Below are 16346 nucleotides of genomic sequence, written 5' to 3'. Positions count from 1 at the left end.
GTTTGTAGGCAAGCAGGTAGATACATCGGAAGACAGTGCCGGTTGCAGCACTGGTCTCTCCCTTGCGGCACATGTCAATTGCACTTCCATGACACCGATTCTGACATAGAAATGTCCAGGCTATCATTTTGTGTCAGTACCACCTCCTCTCACTTACAAAAGGGTAGTTCTAAAGCCATTGTGACCTCCGGGAGAACTTGCCTGCACTTTAGGTTTGGCCAAGAAATGACTCCAGTATAGAGGGTCAGCCTTAGCTCACTCCTGCCTTCCCTGGTAGCAGCACCTCCCTGTCAGTATGTGCATAACCACTGTGGTGGTGACAGCCATGATGAAGGATCAGTGATCATTTCACAAGCCGAAGACTGTGACGTTATCTCTAGAGTTGAGTTAAGTGATTGGTTAAATCCTGGCTTAGAACCTTGGCACTTGCTCAACAGGCACATGTATGGTGAGGGACAGGCAGGCCAGGTGACCTGGCCCTCCCTTCCAGCCTGTCACCACCCCTGCTGCCAGCTCCCAATGGCCTGATACTCCCTTTCCTTCTCTCCATCCACCCTTCTTTCCTTATCCCTTAATTCCCCTTTATCTATTTATTCTCTCACGCCCAAGGAGAACCACTATATAGGATAGACAGCATTTTGTGCTGTGGAGTAAGCGGAGATAAATTAGTTGTCTAAGTATCTAAGTGTCTAAATTAGACATTAAGTGCCACACACAGACACCTAATGATTCTGCAAGGCAGGAAGAGGCATTGGGTCAGAAACCAGCTGTTACATTTAAACTCAGCTTCCCTTTGCCCAGTGCATTGCTGGGGCTCTGCATGGCACTCCTCTCTCTCCAGACTGCAAACAGGGCACCAGAATCAGCAAGTCAAGAAGAGGGTGATGGTTCATGTCCTCTGCCCTACTCAGAATCAGCGTAGCTTTTACCTGGGAGCAGCAGCCTGCCCAGTTTGGGGTTCCCGGCACTTCTGATGTTAAAGCACCCTGTCCGTTATCATTTCTTTCAGAGCCGAGGACCAATGCAGCATTACTACTATCTGGCGGTCAGTCCTGGAAAGCCCTTGACTGTTTCCCTCCTGCTTTGGCTCTTCAGCCCGAGGGTGAAGCTGGGCCCTATACTTCTTTTCTGTCCCTTCCTCCATTTTCTGTTATGATTTGAATATGAAATGCCCTCCAGATGCTCACAAATAAGATTTGTCCTCAGCTGCTGGCCCTGTTTTAGAAAGTCCTAGAAGCATTAGGAGGAGGGATAGAGTGGAAAGAACTAAGTCACTGAGAGGCAAGAACTCGACAGGTTACCAAGGGAGGGTCAATAGGCTCCAGGCGACCTCTTCGCCATGTCGTTGGTGTTGTAATTTCCAGTCTGTATTTGAGGAGCCAAGCAGCTGTGGACAGAGCCCCTGAAACTGTAGAAACTATACCTTTCCTTTCATGCGTATGTCTGCTCATAGCTGTAGAAAGCTGCTACGTCCATTAACGTAGCGAATGTTCTTATGCTATTATTTCTTCACTGGAGTCAACTTCCAGGAAGGCTACAACCAGACGCCACAGATTGGGTTTGTTTCAGTTTGGAGGCTGGAAGCCCCAAAGCCAGGAGTTTGCTAGATGAGTGAATTTAGCTGCTGGGGGTGGGGGGTGGGAGCTTGCTCTAAGCCTGGCTGCCCTACTTTTAGGTGATTGCTGGCAATCTTGTTGTCCTAGATTGGTAGACATAGCACCCAATCCTTGTCTTCATCTTTAATGTTACTTTTTAGTTTTTTGCTTTTAAACAAAATTTCACCTTGTTGCTCAAACTGACCTTGAACTTGATAGCTCGTGCTTTAGGCTCAAGAGTGGGATTGCAGGTGTGCAAGAATTGCCAAGCCAAAGGTCCTATTAGTCACACCTGATCAGGGCCTACCTTTTCCCAATTTGCCTTCATCTTCACTAACTATGTCATAAAGACTTTATTTCCAAACAAGGTCACTTTGTGGGACATACCACATTTGCATCATGGTTATTACAGGTCTATTCACAGAAACATGTAGTTCAGGGGAGTCCTGCACAACAAGTCAGGAGGGTTGCCCTGCACAACAAGTCAGGCTGAGAGATAGACTTGAGATTTTACACTCAATGGACAACTATGACTATGTCAAAAAGGAAGGAGTACAGTCACCATTAACCCAAGGTGGGTGTGTCACACAGAGAACATGAATAGAAAGCGCTCCATAGTCGCAGACAAGTCTGGGGACCCGTGGTATCCACAGGCGAGGCCACATCATGGGGCTTCTCAGGAGGAGACACTGAAGCCTAGTCATCACGATGGATGCCTGTGGCACAGGGGTGAAGTGGGCTTTACTCTTACAGCATTGGGGTAACCTGTAGGCACCTATAAAAGGAGCAGGTATGGATGTAATGTCAGAGCAGTGCTAACGGGCTCATCTGCATCTGAGTTGCAGGGTCAAAGCAGTCTAAGGCAGAAGGTAGGCTTCATGCAAACTCTGAAGTCACAGTTAGTGGGGATGAAGAGGAAGTGTAGACTGTGTTCTGTGTTCGACCCGATTCCACCAGCCCTAGATTTCTTTCTTACTCTCTCCCATCACTCACACCTCTCTGAGGATTAAGGGTAGTTGCTGTTATGCTGTTATGAGTGCAGACACAGATGCTGCCTGGCAGCCTGGTACACGCAGTCAGGCAAAGCACATGCTTGTCGGTCCGGTGTCCAGGGCTGGTGACTGTCCTTCCGAGTTACACCCAGACCTCCTTCCTTTTTTTATTTAATTTTGAGACAGAGTCTCAATAATTTGCCCAGGCAGGCTTTAAACCAACTCTGTTTGAGTAACTGGGATGTCAGGCCTGTGCCATAAGGACTTCATGGTCCTGCCATTTAGGGAGAACAGCTCTACTTTCTGCATCATATTGACTGAATATCAAGATATGACTATTGAGGGCTGAGAAGAAGGCTCAGCAGTTATGAGCACTTGCTGATCTTGCAGAGGACCCAAGTTGAGCTCCCACAATCCATATGGCATGTCATAACTTTCAAGACTCCAGTCTCAGCGTATCTGACACCCTCTTCTGACCTGTAAGGATACAAAGCATTCTCACGGTGCACATACACACATGCAGGCAAGCACACATTCACATAAAAGAATGCAACTTTTGCTCATGCACTATTGGGAGTTTAAAAAGCCGTATTCATTCTCAAGACTTGGTTCTGTCATCTTCAGCTGACTTGATGAATTACAAACTCTATTTTCTTGTGAAAGACAAGAGAGGAAGGACAATTTTTTAATGGTCATTCTCAGAATTCTTCCTCAGGTCTGAAGATAACAGTCATACCTCTAATTCAGAATTGTAAAGTCTGGCCTATACAATGAGATCTGGAATAAGAAATCAATGGGGCTATAACATGTCCAACCTAAGGATGCTAGTTGGGTTTTGTTTGTTTGTTTGATTTTTGTTTTTTGTCTGTTTGTTTGTTTTTGTTCTGATTTGTTTTGTTTTTGTGTTGTTCTTGTTTGTTTTTTGGCCAACCAAACACAACGCAAAGTCATCTAGGAAGATTCAACCTTAGTTGAGAAAACACCTCCATCAACTGTAGGTAAGACTACTGGTCACTCTATTGATTGATAGTAAATAAGGGAGGCCCATCCCAATGTGGAAAATACCTCCCTGGCATCGAGGTTGTCCTGGATGCTTTAAGGAACAGGCTGAGCAAAAGGCATGGGGAGCAATCCAGTAAGCAGTGATCCTCTATGGCTTCTACTCTGGTACCTGCCTCCATGTTCCTACCCCAACTTACTTTGAAGATGGAATGTGATGTGGAATTGAAAACTGAAATAAACCCTTTCCTCTCCAAGTTGCATTGGTCCTGCTGTTTATTGAAGCAATAGAAAAAAAAAAGTAAGAACACCAGGACAATCACCTTAGACTTTATCACAAGTCGTGATGGAAATAATTGACTCTCAGCATCAAAACACTTGTAGTTTGTGTCTCCACAGTGCTGAGGGACAATGCAGAGCTTAGGAATCAGAATTGTTCTACTTACATGACCCTTTAAGTGGCTGAATGTGCTATTTAGGGATGAAGCAATCTACATATGAACCTTCTGGAATATGATACTTAATACTTCAAATACAGTAGCTTCCTAAGATGAAGACCACAGCTTCTTCAGTTAGAGACCCATGTAGGTGGCTAAGGCAGTAATCATTGCTACTTACAGCAATGCAGACACCATACCTCACATGCATATGCATCCTACATGCTCACACCAAGCCTTCCTTCTCCAAGAACAGGGGCTAACACTTCCTTCTGATGAGATCTTTATCAATAGAGAAGCCATCATGATACAGCCAGCAGGAATAGCTCAAGGAGAGGATTAGGCCTAGGCACCTCTCTAAACTCTGGTATCCTCTCTGCCTTCTGGCCTGTGCAGGGTGTGCCCCCAGTTCAGTCTTGGTGAGAGATAAACCAGGAAATGTAGCACTGGTCCTCACTTCCATCATGGAGTACACAAGCTACATCATGGGAGAGTGTCCTCAATGCTAAAATTCTGGGACTTCGAAATAGTAATTATTATAATTAAGGTTATGTTGCTGTGGGGCCTGGTAATTCAGGGAGAATTCTAGAATTATTTTCTCAGAATAAGAAGTTGCCTAAGGTTTTTCTTCCTTCCTCTCAGGGTGCACCATTAGTAAATGACTGCTCTCAATGTTCACGATGATGGGGGTTAGTGATGACAATGTGTGTGGAGGGCAGCTCCTACTGGGATACAGGCCACTTATGCATGTGAGATAGTTAAGAAGCATGACTGACAGAATGCGCACGGCCCAGACACTGGGGAACTGGAGTAAAGCTGAGCTTCAGTGAATCAGGGAAACCCACAAGAACATGCAGATAGTTTTTAAAGAATCATTCTCATATATGTTGAAAACTTCAATAACCTTTCCCACTGGAGTTGTGGCCTCAGTGCATGGTGAGTTTCAGGTACTAAGGGTGCACACAGGCTTTTCTGGAGCAGCTATATCACAAGTGAAGAAGTGGCTGCTGAGCAAATATTTACCACTGATGTCTATGCACAAGGCATTCTGGGCTTCAGAGCCAGTGTTTGTTGGAGAGGTTCCTGGACTTGAACAACCTGTTCATTGACAATAAGTTTGCTGTGGACTTTCCAAGATGAACCCTCCAAGCACAGGTTACCTTGAACAAAACAGTCACTCTTTAAAAGAGCCTCCAAGAAATGGCAATTCTGGGCGTGTAGGTCAGGCTGGCAAGCTTCTCTCCCAGGATCAGCACATGGCACTTCAAGTGGCCTCAAGGAAGCATCTATACAGTTTGGATTTTTTTTAGAATGAGGGAGTACAAGTCCCTGTCCTTCCTACACTCCACTCTTACCACTAGAGAGAGACAGAACCCCAAAGTACCCTTTTTTCCTCCAGCCTCGTGCTGTGCTATGTACCTTTGGCCAGCATCTCTCCTTCCCCTCTGAATACATTAACAATTCCTGATATCCACATTCTGCCCTGCTTTTGAGAGTTCAGAGGGTTCACGGTCAGTGCACGTGAAGTCATGTAATGTTTGTTTTTCTGAGTCTGATTCTCTTCACCTAGAGAATACTTTCCAGGTACAGCCTTGTGGAAAATAACAGAATTTTTCTTTGTATGAGCTTCATAGTATCAACTATGCAATGGTGCCATGTTTCCTTGCCTGCTCATCTATTGATGGACAAGACAGATTCCATATCTTCCCTCTAGTGAACCATGAACATGGAAGCACAGGTATCTATTTGACATTGTTTTCATTGCCTTTAGATGCTTTACACAGGAGTGGGATTGCTGGATCCTACCTATTTGTGGCTTGTTGAAAAACCTTTATGGTTTTCCTAATGGTGGGCACTATGTTATACCCTTCCTCTGCTTCCTCACAGTGCACAGTGTGTGCATTCCCACCCCTGCCCTGCTGTTATATCAAGAAGGCTAATATGGCTTTACATATCACATGCTTATGGTAGGACCCCTCTCCCACATCCTGCCCAGATGTATATCATATTATGGTTTTGAAACATTCTGGTTTACTCCAGCTTAAGATAACATACGTGCATTGCATCACAGTGACCAATCCCATAGAGCCTTATGGAAACTTGGGGTTTGGGTATTAAAGATTTCAAGGCGAACTTTGTAGTATAGTGTTTTTATAAATTCTGGCAAGCAATGGCAGTCCCCACATGGACAGGACAGAGCTGAGTCCATTGTGTGGTTGAATGGACAGTAAGCAGGAGAGACCTCTCTGGGATGCCGACACAGGCACAGGGTTCTGACTGACAGTTGTCAAGCTTGTCTGTAGTTGGGCTGTACTGGATTGGTTCATTATTCATTTGCTTATCTAAAAATAGATGATACTTTTCTCTAAAAATAGTTACATATGGAAAAATTGTAGTCTGGTTTACTTGGTCGTCCTGGTAATTGAGACTTTGATTGTTTGGTAAAAACATGTGACTGATATCACTATGTCAAAATGAAAGCCTCCAAGGGAATGTGAGGGTCATTTCTTTTCAAAGTTCATTGTCATTCATTATGCATTTTGAGGATGTTTACTTTCTATTGGAAGTGGAAGCTGATGGAGCAGAGACAAGATCGAAGTGTGACAGCAGGAGAGGGTTGCGAAGTTTTGACAGGGAGCGGGGTACCACTTCTGTGGGAAGCCACACTCCTTCTTGACATCTGTCTTGGGAGGCACGGCAGTGGCAAGTCAGGCTGGTGCCTGGGGCAGGATGTCAATTGGGCATCCTCTCCCCTTCAATTATCCAGCAGCTGATAAAAAATAAAATAAAAATAAAATTTAAAATTTGACACGATTCACTAAGTTAGTCATCACAAGCTCGCACAGAATTCATTTGGGAAGCTCTCTCACCTGGCCCTCCTGGCAGGACAGAATTAGATAGCATACCCAGGAAGCCCGAGAATCTCAGGCAACCTCTTGGCCACAAGTGTCCCACTTCAGACTGTAGTTTGGGGTCTTTCAGATGAAACCATCACATCAGAAAGGCTGGAGGATCGTGGGAGGCAGCAGCAGGTTCAACGATTCTGCTTTAGAGCTTTTCAGTGTCCACCTTGCTGACAGGTACATGGCTGTCCATGCTGAACCCACTGGGTCTTATCACAAGTGACTATGATTGATGATTCCAGGCTGTTCTTACTGTAACTGGGGTATGCCAGAGTGTTGGGGTCTGTGCCATTTTTCCTAGAACCAGTGCTGATGTGGGACAGTGTGCACTCAGAGGGAAGGGTGGGCATCCAGAAGCAGCCACACATTAAGCCAGAGTCAATTAATCTATCCCTCTAAGGACGCACTCACGCAGAGCCTTAATGGCTTGAAAGGCCGACGAGGGAGCATCCACCTGACTCCCTGGGTACCACTTACTATTACAAATGTCTCTTCTCCAAAAGACATTCTGGTGAATGGGAAAAAAAAAAAAAACAAAACAACAACAACAACAAAAAAAACCCACACTGCCATTGATTTTTTTTTCCTTTGGTAAAATAATTTAGGTACATTAAAGAAAAAACACACAAATATGTTAACAGAAATAGCCCTCCTAGCCAAGCAGGACCCTCTGTGCTTGTGTCAAGAAGGCAAATCAAACAGGAATGCCGCCATGATTGCATACTGTTTTGTATCCAGATTGTTTTTTTTTTTTTTTTCAGCTAGAGTGAGCCAAACATTTCCTTCCTTAGGCCTATACCATTCTGTTAGAGAAACCAAATTCCACTTAGCTAATCTTTTTGGGGATTTTTATAATTCTAATTGTATATGTATTATTTGTTCACCAGAGTGTGTGTGTGTGTGTGTGTGTGTGTGTGTGTGTGTATTGTTTGTGTGTGTGTGTGTGTGTAATCTCAGCACTCCTGCAGGGAGACAGGGAGCAGACATGAGAGAATTGTGAGGAAGCTCATGGGGCAGCTTAGTCTGGGGTGTGCACCACACAAGAAATGACCAGACAGAGGCTGCATCAAAAAATGTGTAAGCAAAGAACCGACTTCCGAAAGCTGTTCTCTGACTTCCATTGCACAGAGTCATGTATATACATGCACTTCATGAGGGGGTTCCAGGGTATATAGTCTGCAGAAGAGGCCATCACTTGGGGATTAGCTATGATGTGATGCTGTGGGGGCTTGTTTGTCAATTCAAAATCAGGGTCTTGACATATTTACAAGAAGATTGGTTTGTGAATTTTTGTTACTTAGTTTCAATGAAAAAACTTTGAGAGGTTTTTTGTTTGTTTGTTTGTTTGTTTTTTGTCTTCTCTAGACTTAGATATGTAGCAAAAATAATATGAAAAACAATGGGGCTTTATTACAATGTATTTATTAGTAGCAGTTACCTTTAATTTTTTTTTTTTTTGAGTTTTCACTGAGCCTCCTTTCTCATTTAATTAGCCCCATCTATGGAAGCTTAGGCCTGAGCAGCTAAATTTTGACCTTAAAATGTTCAGGAGACAAGTGGCTTTATCAGTCTCACAGCCATGTTCTTAAGGCTTTCTTTTGCTTTCTACAACTTAGCTTTGGAAATACTGATAAGCAATGTTAATATGAAGATCTACGAAAAAATGAGTATCAGGTTTGCTTTCTAATGAGAACATGTTTCAAAGACCCCTTTGGATATCTAGTCCCAGGTTCCAATTTAAGAATGGTCAGGTACTGGCTAGGTGTTTCTGCCCAGTTCTTCCTCATTTTTAGTACATCTTTCATGCCCTTGGTAGACAAAGCCCGTCCATTCCTTTATCCCACAAATACCCTGTACAGTTGCCCTGGATGCTCTTGGGTGCCTGAAGCCAGTCCAGTAACATGGGAGGATATTGCATCTGTTCTTACAATTATCTTAGGGACAAGGTCTTACAGGGCTTCCAGAAAAGTGAGTGCAGAAGGGTCAAAGGCCACAGCAGAAACAGAGTAGTTGTCCTGCCTGGTACATGGTAAAAAGCAAAGGGACTTTTTTGATTCTAATGCTAGACTCAGTTCTTAGAATCATGGACTAAGCCTTTTCTTAGCTTGTGTCTTTCATGGAAGACACACACACATACACACTGCTCCAGTGGAGTCCCTGGCACCCATGGTGTCATAGACCACTGAGTCATAGCATTCATGAGAATGGCTGGCTCATGTGAGCATGATGAATATTTTCGTATTGTGTTACAGGAAACCCAGGAACAGAGAAGCCTGGCGATCTCCTTCCTGTTCATGCAAGTGTGTCCTCAACCCTACCGTTCTCCTGAAACAGTGTCCTTTTTTTTTGAGTTTGGTTGGTTGCAGCCTTATGTTGCAGAAGTGACTATTCTTTATACACAGTTTTGGCCTTGGTAAAAGGGCCACATGTCCCAGTGAAATGGTTTTGAGTAACCAACCCCTCTCTGTCTGGGCTCCACCACGGGTGTGGTAGGGATTGGGAAGGCAGGTCTCCATTGTTGAGTTTGAATGAGCTACTAAGATTCATGTTTCTCAACTCTGCCTGGACCAGGGGAGGCAGCAGGTGACCTGTGATCTGGGGGTTAAATGCAGGGTCAGCAGCCCCTGACAGAAGAAAGGAGTGAGGCAAGAAGACTGCAGTATAGCCTCCAGACAAACGCTAATCCCAGCCTGAGTATCTGAGTCATGTCCCAGTAAACCTCCACAGAGTGTTTATAGAAGGCCTGAGAACATTCTGTCTCCAAGGAAATATCCTTCAGACTCTTGATGGCTCATTAAAGGGTAGGAAAGTATTAAATAATTTTATCTGAAATCTGAAGTACCCAAAGAGCAGGATAAATGTTTGGCTTCATTTTTGTAGTGTTGAGAGATGTCTTTGATTTCTAGGGCTTGCTAATCTTTTCGTTTTCCTGAGTACAGGTAATTCTATTACAAATTAACAAGGGAAAGTAAACTGACAGTGGGGTTTTAATTGCTTATAATTACTTGGTATGCAGAAGTATTTTACAATTGAGATAATTTGCCTGAAAGTGCTGGTATTTAGCAAACAGAGTTTATGGTAATTCCCTTATTTTCCCCCAACTGCCTAGTAATCTTTAAAACAAGGAAGTAGGGCCACAGTAAGAATTCTGAATTGAAACAAAGCTATACATGAAAGTGCCTAAAATGTATCTGTTTGTCTTTGTTTCAATAGGGATCCAAAACAAAGTTAATCTGATCAACCGGGATCAATGGAGGAGTGAAGATTCACATTTCTTTGAAGCTGGTAAAGGCAAATAAATAATCCTTCCAAACAATGGAGGCCTTTAATTCTCAGGCTCTGGCCTGAATGCTATTGTGAGTGGGATTTGCCGGTTTCAGGTTTTCACTTGGAGACTGGAGCAGGTGCCTCAATGCAGGAAAATGCCTGTGATGGTGCCGTCGCCACCATGGGTAGGGAAAGTCACTCTTAATCCAGCGTTACCATTTGATAATGTGTGTGTGGGGGGGGGGTGCCATCATTTCATTTCCCAGGGACTCCTCTTACCTGGGACTTGGTATCCCAGTACCATGGAACAACAAAGGCAGGTTCGTTTCAAAATTGTAAGACAGAAATCAACTGGCAACATTCTAACCTGACCTTAGAGGTATCAGACAGCATTGATCCAGGAGCATCAGTCCAGTAGCAGATGCAGTAACAATTCTTTTGGAAGGCAGTAGGGTCCCCCAGCTCTGTACTGGGGACCCTTCCCTCTTGCTGGGCCGGGCATCACCAGCAACTTTTCCCAGATCCAGGAAGCACACTGTGCTTTTCTAACACCTTTCCACCAGGACAGGAAAGGCAGGTCTGTCTGCTGCTCTGTGTCTGTCCCATCTTGGGCTGTGTAAAGACAACAGCCTTAGGATCCCTTCTGTAACAGCCAGTGTCTGAGGTCCTGGTTTTCGTTGTTTTGTGTTTTTGTTTTTGTTTTACCACACAGGTATGAGGAAGCTAGGCAAGTAGCTTACATGAAGCTTTTGAGTTTGGGTATTTGGGAGAGGTGGAAGGGAAAGGGTTCCATCAGCACACAAGTCTTGCAGTAGTCATGATGCCTGTAGCCCATCTCAGGGAACAGTCAGATTCTCTGCAATGTCTCCCATACTCTTTCCAGACGCAGATAGAAACTTCTTATCCAGCTTCTTTCATGGCTCAGGTCCTCATCCCGGGTTCCAGGAGTGAACAGAAAGCAATTAAGGGTGAAACACTGTATCGCTGATTACAGAAATAAGAAGATAAGAATATCTCTGTAGCCATGTTCTGTTGACTGAGATGTGTTCACAGAGTGTGGATGGGATGCCTATAGCAATGGTGTGAGCAGAAGTGGAGACATTCCGGCTTTACACCTCTGGAAGCTTTTTTTCTTTAAAGTTATTTTCAGTCTCTCACCTTCCTTTCACAGGTATCACTCTCCCACGTCCACCATATGCCACACACTACCCTAGGATCATAGAATTCTGAAGCAGCCAGTATTTTACTCCTGGGAGTAGAGAAGCAGGGTGCACACTGCTGTAGAGCCCCAAGGTTCTGCTCACTTACCCTCACGGAGCATTTCTCTACTGAGGAAAGTGAAAAATTGATTTGGGGGATTGTGTGGGACCTGTCACGTGCACAAAAGCTTGGAAAGAAGCCAAGGGCTTCAGAAATGAAAAGGGTATGCCTAGCTGGTGGATTATAAATTGGGAGGGGATAAACCCAGTTCTGTGGGGTCTGAGCCACAGCTCTGTGGAGAGGGAAGTGCCAAGCCGTGGAGGCATGAGCTAACCCTGAGGACTCAGCACACGTCCAAGGGAGAAGGTGCTTCTGGTAGCTTTCTCTGCACAGAAGGGAAGAGACACACTTTGAAACAAGGTGCACTGTCTAGGGAATGCTCTGGGAGAACAGCTTGAGGCAGGCTCTCCTTCAACAGCACAGGTGATTGTGTTGTTTTGTTCCCTCTTCCGGTTTAAATGATGAGAGGGGCTGTATAGGAATTGGTTCAGGGGTGGGACAGGATATTGATTTAGCAATTAATATCATTTTGCATCCTGTGGCTTTGTCTAGTAAATGGGGGAAAAAAGATCTGAGAGAAAACAGACGTGAAATAATGGGTGAAGGCAAGTGAACAAGCAGGGATGAATAACATTTTTCATTTCCCTTTCCTCGGCACAGCCCAAGAGAGTTCCTCTGCTGTGGGTGCACAGCAGGTTGCCACCTGAAGAGAACTTGGGAGAGTATGTGCTCAAATCCACTATATGCATAACCACCTTGTGGCTTTATCCACTGTCATTGTACCGAAAATCCAGCAAGGCCTGTGTCCCATGGCTGCTCATTTCTCTTCTTTGCAGCTTCTGCCGGCACCAGAAGCTCATGAGGGAAGTTTTACTGCAGAGAGCTTTAAACAGGATGCCGATAGAGGAAAAGGAACACACAAGCAACGACCAAGGTTATTGGCTGGGTTGTGGAGACATCTGAAAATGGCAACTGTGCTGACATTTTAGAAATGCCGATTTCCTCACACAGGTTTTGACAGTGACGACTCAGGTCTGTGTTTCACTGCTGGTGGGCAATGCAGCTTTCAACCTTCAAAGGGCTTGTTTTATGGGTGTGGTGTTCTCCAAGTTGGTCACTATAGGAACATAATCAGAGAGTGTGGTCAAGGTCGGGGGGAGCACTCTGAATGCTGTTTTAATTCAGATTTTAGTGTTTTGAGATGGGGTCTTGTGTGGGTCACTGAGAATGGTGCTGGTTACAGGTGTGGGGTACTGACCATATCTAGCCTCTGGATGAAGTCCATGTTCTCCTGGAGGCTTCTGTCTTTCAGGTTCAGCAGCCAAGCCCTTACTGGAGGCTGCAGATGCCTCTAAGCAGGTCACCTCTTGTGATCCTGCTGAGCTTCCGTTTGCATGAGAATTTTTGACGGTGCCTGCAAGCTGATTATTTCAAGAAGTTTTTTCTGAGTTAAACATTTTCTTTATAGTTCCAAGTCTGTCCATTTGAAATTCTTTCTCTCTGTGCTGCCCTGGGAAGCCCCCAATGTATGACTGTGCAGCGACCACTGACCCCTGGTGAATTGCCTGTGTCCCCTCTAGTCATTTCCTGAACTGAACAAAGGCTGCATTCCACCCTAATGTAGTTCTCATACAGCTCTGGGAGCGGTTATGGGCTCTCTCCCGTGATGATCAACCAGGAGGATGCAGGAAGGTTTGTTGAGGACTTGCTGCCTCTCTTTACAAGGCTATATTGTCAGCTGGATGAGTTGTAGGTCGCAAGCAGGGCTAGGCTCCGCAGGGGCACAGGTCTTCCCAGCTACTTTCTGAGCACAGGCACGTCAGCAAGGCAACCTTCATAGCCACTGGAGCATCCCTGATATCCATCAGCACTACATGTGCACCACCAAATCCTCCAGAAGGGCAAGGAGGACTGTGGCTCCACAGGGACCTTCTGATTGTCACTTCCACATGACTGCAAAGCCTAGTTTCTGATTCTTTGCTTTTGTGGACATATTCCAAACTTTGGGCCCAGTACAATTTGAAGGCTGTTAAGCTTTAAACAAAATGGAACCTTTGAAGGTGAAGGCTGAGCCCTCTGGAAAACATCCACACTACTGACACAAATGAAAATGAAAACTTCTACTCCTCAGCAGAATCCCTGCAAACCCCAAATGTTTGTACAGCCCCAAGGGCCCCTCACTGTTTCCTACACTGTGGAAGTCAGCCTGGCACTGTTACAGTGGGGAAAGACATGTGAGAGTGTCCCAGTGCCCAATGACACTGAGCTAAGTAACGCGAGGGGCTTATCTTGGCAGCATGTATCTGACAGTGTGGCCACTGTCAGACAGATCACAGGTTTTGAACTCAACTCACCCTTAGTCACCTGCAGACGGGCAGATCCTGGTTAGGGGCCATGAATTCTTGGAGATAGGATCTAGACATGGACCATGATGTCTCATCTTTGAGGGGGAGGTGGTAGCAACACTCCTGCACTGTACAGATCTCTTCATCACTGTTCCCCACAGCCCACTGGCTGGCTCTCTGATCGCAAGAAGAAAACCCATCCTTCCTTCCTGTGTTTTCCCAGGAAGCACTTGGTGAATGACAGGTGTCCTTGAGGTACTTTTGTTCCAGGAATGCAGGACTGATGAAAAAGCCACCTGCTTTTGCTGAGCCTGTAGGCCGAGTGAGGTGCTGTGATTCCTGTGTGAGTCATTCCTCTGTGAGCCAGATGACCCAGGTTTAGGGATCTCCAAACTTCACTTGGAGCAGTATGGTGAACTCACAAGGCCACTTGTATTTAGCATTGACAAAAGTCAGAATTTAACCTTCATTAGCTAAGTCTTCAAAATGATCAGTGTGCCATCCCTGAGCCCCCAGTTCCCCCAGCTGCCGACAGGTACAACATTTCCTCGCTCGCTCTACTTCCAGAACACTATGGCATTGGAACCATGGGCAGTGTATTTACAGGTTTGTCACACGGCTCCCTTTTACTGAGGAATGTGCATTTAAGGTTCTCCCATCCCTCTGTGACTTTTTATGGCTCATTCTTTTTTTGGGGGGAGTTGAGTATTATTTCTTGTCCTGATATGACATGATTGGTCTATCAATTACTGACAGGAGGACACCCTGGATTCAAGGTTTACTTTTAATATATATACATATTATTTTATTTTATGTGTGCTCTGTGTGTGTGTGTTACCCACAGATGTCAGGTTAGGGTGTTACATACCCCAGAGCTGGAGGTCTATAGCTTGTTCTGAGCTACCTGTATGGGTTTGGGGCACAAAGCTGCATTCCTCTGCAAAAGCAGCAAGTTCCCATGACTGCTGGGGCCTCAAGTGTTAGAGGACTTTGAATTAAATGTCCACGTGCAGAAAAAGTGTTCAAGTCCTTGGGATAAATACCAAGGGACCACTCAGTGTATAATCTCCCACAGTGGCTGCCTTACCCAGCAGACACCAGTGCTGGCAATGAGTGGGTTACCTGCCCCTCCAAGTGTTTGGTGTCCCCAGTGGTAGGTGGCTAATGATGACTCATTTGAATTCTCACCTCCCTAATAACATAGGGGGTGAGACAACTTTTCTCAGCTCCATCTCCCACAAACCCATCTTCTTTAGTGAAGTGTGTACCAGAGATACCTAATTTTGGGTTGAGTTGCTTGCTTCCTTCCTTTTCTTCTTTCCTTTCTTCTTTTCATTTCCCCTCTTATTTTGAGTTTTATAAAGACTGCCTTTTGACATAGCTTCTATAAGACATTTCTTTTGTAAACATTTTTTTCCTGCTCTTTGGCTTTTTTTTTTCCCCGTTCTCTTCAAGGTGTGCTTCACAAAGAAAAGCTTTTGATTTTAATAACTTCAGATCAAGTGTTCCCTGGACTGTGCTGTCTGTGCTACATCTAAATGCAAAGCCATCCAGATTTGCCCATGTCCTGTGTTTGTAGAGTCCTACAGCGTTGAGTTTTACACAGAGGTCTGTGACACACTCTGAGTAAATCTCTCTGAAGCCCCGTGACTGGGTCAGTGTTTGACTGGCTACTTCAGATGTTTGCCCCACGGCGTTGCCTTCAGGCCTCCCCCAGCCTGGGCTGCATGTGTGGATGTAAGTCTACTGCGGTCTCAGGCCACTGTCCTCTCCACAGCAGCACTATCCCTATCACACAGGCTTCTGGGGGAATCTTTAAGATGGGCAGTGTCCCTTCTCCAGCACTGTGTTTTCCTTCAGTCTGTTGGCTGATCTGAGAGTTTTCCGTTCTGTACATAAGTCAGTGTAAGTTTGCTGATATTCAGATAAATAACTGCTTGGCATTTTCACTGGGCTCATATTATATGAGAAAAGCTGGCATGTAGACAGGACTGATTCTCCCAGTCTGAGCACATGCGTTAGAAGTCTATTTCTCCTATTTCCATTCCTTTCAGCACAGTTTTCCTTGTATGGATTACATTTTGTAAGGTACATACCTGAGAAGGTAACTCTACAAGACAATGTAATTGTTATTCTGTTTCACGTTCTAAACTTTAGTTCTTCATTATAGTCATACAAAAAGTTAACTTTTGTGTGTTAACTTGTACCCAGTTACCTTAGAACAGCTGCTTCAATAGTTCAAGAACATTTTAGTAAGTCTTGGAGCTTCTTCATAGAAAAACATGTCTTATAGACAGTTGTTTAGTTCTCTTTCTGGCTTGTGTACTATATATTTAATTTTCTTGCCTTTTCACATTACCCAAGACTTCCAGTACTGTATTAGCTTATTGAGTCTTTTTTTTTTAAATCATGAATGGGTGTTAGAGTTTGACAGATGCTTTTCTGCCTTTATTGATTTGATAATTGATTTTTTCTGTATTAGTCTAATGATGTGATAATCATATTAATTTACTTTTCGATGTTTAATCAACCCTGAAACAAGGATATC

This window comes from Meriones unguiculatus, chromosome 3, assembly GCF_030254825.1.
Source record: "Meriones unguiculatus strain TT.TT164.6M chromosome 3, Bangor_MerUng_6.1, whole genome shotgun sequence".
NCBI classification, from domain to species: domain Eukaryota; kingdom Metazoa; phylum Chordata; class Mammalia; order Rodentia; family Muridae; genus Meriones; species Meriones unguiculatus.
Note: the sequence above shows the minus strand (reverse complement) of the source record.